This window comes from Telopea speciosissima, chromosome 5 (genome assembly GCF_018873765.1).
Source record: "Telopea speciosissima isolate NSW1024214 ecotype Mountain lineage chromosome 5, Tspe_v1, whole genome shotgun sequence".
Lineage (NCBI taxonomy): Eukaryota > Viridiplantae > Streptophyta > Magnoliopsida > Proteales > Proteaceae > Telopea > Telopea speciosissima.
In genome coordinates, this window is record NC_057920.1 from 18,533,636 (window position 1) to 18,539,466 (window position 5,831).

Here is a 5,831-nt window from a genome sequence, read left to right on the forward strand (position 1 = left end):
CTAGTAAAAATAGCAAATGAAAGAAATACCAAGACAACCCTATCCTACAGGAGGAGGAGGAGGAGGAGGCCCTTGGGATGAGAACAACAACTAGAATTGGTTGCTAAATCCTCAATGCGAGCAAGCAGTCACTTACTGCAATTTTAGATGGTTATACAGGTATCGAAAGTATATAAGATATTGTATATTTTGGGAAAAAGATCTCCCTTGATTATATATATGCTTAACAATATGTATTCAATTATTTGTATGCATGGGAAGCCATTAGTGTACTTAAGAATTTTAGATTTATTTGAGTGTTTAATTGCCCATATCCATTTAGGAACTAGCTAGAATGGAACCATCCCATTATTAAACGGCACTAGATCCTAGTTTTGAAATGGTTTAATAAATGAGATGGTATTAGGATTAGGGATGTAAACGGATTGAATTCGGTCGGATAGTGGTATTATCATATTCGTATCTGATAATATTTGGACGGATTCGGATAATATCTTATCGATTTTCGGACGGATTCGGATAATTTTCGGATAGTGATTTTTTGAATACAGGTTCTCCTAAATGGATATGAATACGGATCGAATACGATTTTTCGATTATCTCTTGACATATTTACCGTTTTTATGATGAGGGTTAGGGTTGAGACTTGAGAGTTCAGTAACTACCCTTTCTTCTACTCTTCTTAGTCTTTTATTCTCTTACATTTTTTACTTTTGATTTTTTAATAGATATGTAATTCCATATATCACATTGTATAAAACAATATATATAAACCAATAGCAAATCTAGAAAAAGAATCACATTATCTTAACTTATAAATTTATAAAAATAAGATAACAAAATCCAATAAGGTAACTTAAAAGGATAGACAAACACAGGGTTATATTTCAGATATTTTATTACCGACTGCTAAATGAATCGGATAATAATCGATCGGATAGGGGGATTATCATATTCGTATCCAATTAGTTTCGGACAGATTCGGATTCTCCTAGATGGATACGAACGAGGATCGAATACGGATTTACGAATATCCATTTACATCCCTAATTAGGATAGGGCCCTTTTGACCATAACTAATTTGAAACTAATTAGACCCTTTAACTAATTAAGGTTGACACCCTTCTAAATTGCAGCTTAGGAAGTCTAATTTAAAACATCATGTTAAGTGGCTTTAGAGAGAAATTTTTTATCCGTTGGGCATTGGAAATTTTAGTACTACTTTAATAATAAACATGAATATTTTAAATAGATATATATATTTTTTGGGTGGGGTTAAATATAAATCTTAAGAGACAACTCTATTTCAATGTGAAAATCAAAACCAAATTAGACATAAATTTTACTAAACAAAAAAACAAAAGAAATAATAAGTAAGAGACAATTAAATTAGGCAAGTATCAATAAAAGAAATTGATTGTTTTAATATGTGGGATCTACAATTCCCATCATTCCCTTCCCTTGCCTAATACTCACCCTATTAGAGATGGGACCCACAATTTCCATTCTTCCATTCCTTTCCCTTTCCTTTTCTTTCCTGATGCTCACCCATTAGAGATGGATCCCACCCTTTTAACTATCCCACCCCTTTTTTTCTAGCAAACAAACAAGGCCTTATCTTTATTCGGGCTTTGTTAACTAATAAAATTTCTCTATTTCTACTTAAAAGGTGGCTAATTTTGGTCCATGTGGGGACATGGGAATGGTGTAATCAATAAGAACCGGTAAAAATATAATACAATGCCCTCTTAGACTATCATTCGTATGGGACCTAAATGTTTAGAGCAGGTCAGAGAAAAAACAAAAATGTTCTTTTTCTAGTAAATAAAAAAATAAAAATATTCATGTGGAAGGAAAATTGCACTTTGACATTGTGGAAAATTTTTCCCTTGAATTTTTAATGAAAAATTTTCACTTGTATTTTTATTTATTAAATAATTATTTTATTATTACTTTTAGGTTCTTCTAGTCATCCCTATGCTTAGTGAAGTATAGCGTTTACTATTTGCCACTTGATACTACATGAATTAGTCCATGTAATAGAGACCTCACATACATTTCAATGGTCAAATTTTTGTCAAAAAAAATCAAGAAAAGTCGCTTAAATTTTGATTAAAAAATTAATTTTAGGGAAATTACTAAAATGCCATCAAAACAAAAATGAATATAAAATACAAAATGACATCTTTTATACATTTAAGTACTTCCTCTACTCATTTTAAGCTAAAATTTTACCAATGAGATGCTTTTGTGGTCGTCTATCACATGGATTAACTTTTTTTTTTTATAGACAGAATTTATTTGCGAAGGAACAATGTTCCTGCAAAATCAGAGTACAGGCAACAGAGGATACAAGGAGAGGGGAAAATGAGAGAAAGAAGTACATTGTGATTCGGATTCAACGGAGGCTAGGCTGACAAATAGTGAAGCGCTATACTTCATTAGGCCTAGTGGCGGGAAAAAAAACCCATTACTTTTATATGCATGGAACTGTTAGATGGAGTACACGTAGCTCCATAACGGAACAACTATTCCAGGCAATCAGCCTATCAGACCTGGTAAAAAAGCAAATCAAAGAAATACCAGGACAATCTTATCCTGAAGGAGGAGGAGGAGGAAGAGGCCCAAGGGAACAACAACTAGAACTGGTTGCTAAATCCTCAATGCGAGCAAGTAGTCACTTCAGCAGTTTTTGATGGTTATGCAGATATCCAAAGTAATGTCCCACGAGAAATTGATACAAGAAACCATGGATATACTTCTTGATGATGGGATTGAAATTTGTTTCATTATATGACAACAATTATGGACTCCCAGGAGGTCAAGGGATCAACTCTCATCCACCTTACACAAAAAGGCATCTCCAGTCTCCTTTTTCTCCCTTGAAATACATCCCTTATTGGCCTAATACACATAACTTAACAAAAAAAGAATGGACATGATTGTGTATGGTGTACAATTATGCTTTCAACTATAGAATGGACATGATCGTATACAGTACATGACCCCTCATCTCCATCTAATGGTTGTAAGCACGTGCACCATACCCAGCTGCCTTACACATAATAATTTATAAAAAAAAAAATTCCTTTACTTATAGTAACAAATGCCAGTCTTTTATTGTACAAACTAGGTCATGACCCTTGCAATCTTATCAAATTTTTTTTTTTTGGGTAGAAAGAAGGCTATTCATTTATACGGGTTCAACACAAAGCAAAGGAAAACAAGATACATAAAACAGATAGAGGACATGATAAACACAAAGTATGGATATACGGTATCCAAAACCAAAGAGTAGAAATTTGACCCGATCTCACATGCCATTAATTGACTGAGTCATCAGACTAAAGAATTCCTTCAACGTGAATGAATGAAATCTTAATCCATAATGTGTGAAGATTCTCTACTTATATTAAATAAGGGGGTAAACTAATTTATAGTTTATACCAATAAAAAAAAAATTTAACAAATTAATTTACCTAAAAAATATAATATTTACTAATGGAGGAAAATTTTCTACTATGCTGACTTAATGGTGGGTGCATGGGAGCAATCAAAACGCCCTTCTCAAGAATCAAAGACCCTCCCTTTGTTTTCTTCCTCTGCCGGCCATAGATTACAAAAATTTACTAAAACAGAAATATTCAATTAGTAGTTAGAATATATTATCAAAATTTTTTTTTTTTTTTTACTAGCTAAGCATATAACTAGGGGCTAAGGCAATTGTATATTAATAACATATGAAGTGACGATGGATGACATGAACAAGGCGTCATCCTTATAGACTTCTTCTTCTTCTTCTTCTTCTTCTTCGCTCTTTAATAAGAATTAATGATGAAGAAGCAGTAAATTTACTTGGGAAAAGTTTTAGGGAAGGTTAGCTGTCAAGGACTCCAATTGGGCATTACATCTCATGGAATAAAAAAATTTGAAAATGCAAAGCAGTCAAGTTGAGGGATGCATAATAAGATTGATTCTTTTGCTATGTGTGGTTTGTTCAGTGGACTGTGGACATGTGTCCTTTGGTATAGATTCCTTAATAGAGATGTAAATGGGTATTCGAAAATCAGAATTCGATTCACATCCGTATTTGTTTAGGGGTATCTGAGTAATTTAGAAAAAAAATTATTTGATCTGAATATATATCTAACTAATGATATAGAGGAAATTTGAAGATTCAACTGGTTCTAAAGAATGCGAAAATGAGAATTATGAGATTAAAACATGGATTGATTAGTGAATCATATTCGTAGGGGTAGGAAGGTCTGGGTTACACAAGTCAGAGATGTAAATGGGTAGTCAAAAATTTGAATTTGATTCACATCCATATCTGGGCAGGGAAAATCCAAATCCGATACGTATTCGATCTGTTTACATCCCTAATAATAAACATTGGGGTCTATAGTGATACACTCTCTCTCTTTCTTATCCTGACCATGTGGGTTCCATATGGACCTTATATGGATGACACAGTTTTCAAGCCTCTCATTGGTGTAACATGTAGATTCTTTCTTATATTGATCATATTATTATTACAAGGTTTTGTTATTTAGCTCGTAAGACATTTATTTTGTCATGTAAACAGATGTTGTGTTTATCCAAACACTTGGATAAAGAAGACATGGCCTAAATTAGTCATATGTTAAATTTCAGAGTCTTGATATGTATCATGAATATGTCCATATATATGTATTAGAGTTTTAAAACTCTACGCATCTCCCAACTGAGTAAAAAGACACAATTTAGATTAACATAAACCATAAAAATAGATGGCTTATCTTTGACTTTCAAAAATGCCACAAACACTTGTAACACTAATAGTTATCCAATAAAGGGAGACCGTTCTCTGTGGGAGAGCGCAGGGGCCATGCGTGCGCAACAGCCAATGAAAATACGTGTTGACATCTCGAGGGCAGAATTTTCGCCTTCTATTAGTGGCCAGAGAATATACACCAATAGGGAGATTGTTGACTTAAAAAGGAATCAGTAATGGGGTTAAAGCATTGGATCAGGATCGTCTATAGGGAACCCAACGCCCAGGGGGCATCGAATGGTTGAGCTGTGCCGCACACATCTCGACGCATGCCTAGAGATGTTTGCAGCACAGCCCAACGACTAGATGCACCCTAGGCGTGCTGGGTTCCTTGGAGACGAGCTAAATTCTAAAGCCACTAGAAGGCCGTAACTCGCAAAAAATCTGGAATTTCGCCACGTGGTTATTGGTTATTAGTGATGGATTATTTATCCTTGCATACATTAATGATAGAGGGAGACATGGAAGAACGAACTAGAGAAAGAATTTTATGTTTTTTTTCAAATTTTATTTTATGGGGGAGGGATAGAGACACTGCCAGTGTGTGATAAGCTAGCAACTGACACTGATAGGAATGCAGGCGTACGGAACACCAGCAGGTGTGTCCATCGTTTTCCTTTTATTTTATTTAAAACGTCGCTTATTAGGTTGACACAACAAGAATACATCAAGGAACTGTTCCGTACACTGGAGGGACCGCTGCTGTAATTGCAGCGCTGCTGTACTCATCATGCGACGCTGCAGGTGCCATGTGTGCACAGCAGACCCCACATGACACACATGGCACCTGCAGCGCCACACGATGAGTACAGCGGCGGATAAAAATCCTACGATAGAGGACAGCAAGGTCATTTAATCCGAGAAAATTAAAGTATATCCTATGCTGGCGGCTCAGAAAATCTTACTCCTGATACATTATATAAGAAGCTCCATCCCCTACTCACAGACAACAATCACAAGGAATCTGTTTGGTTAGGATTTATAATCTCTCTACTCAATAGAGAGGAAAGCGGAGAGA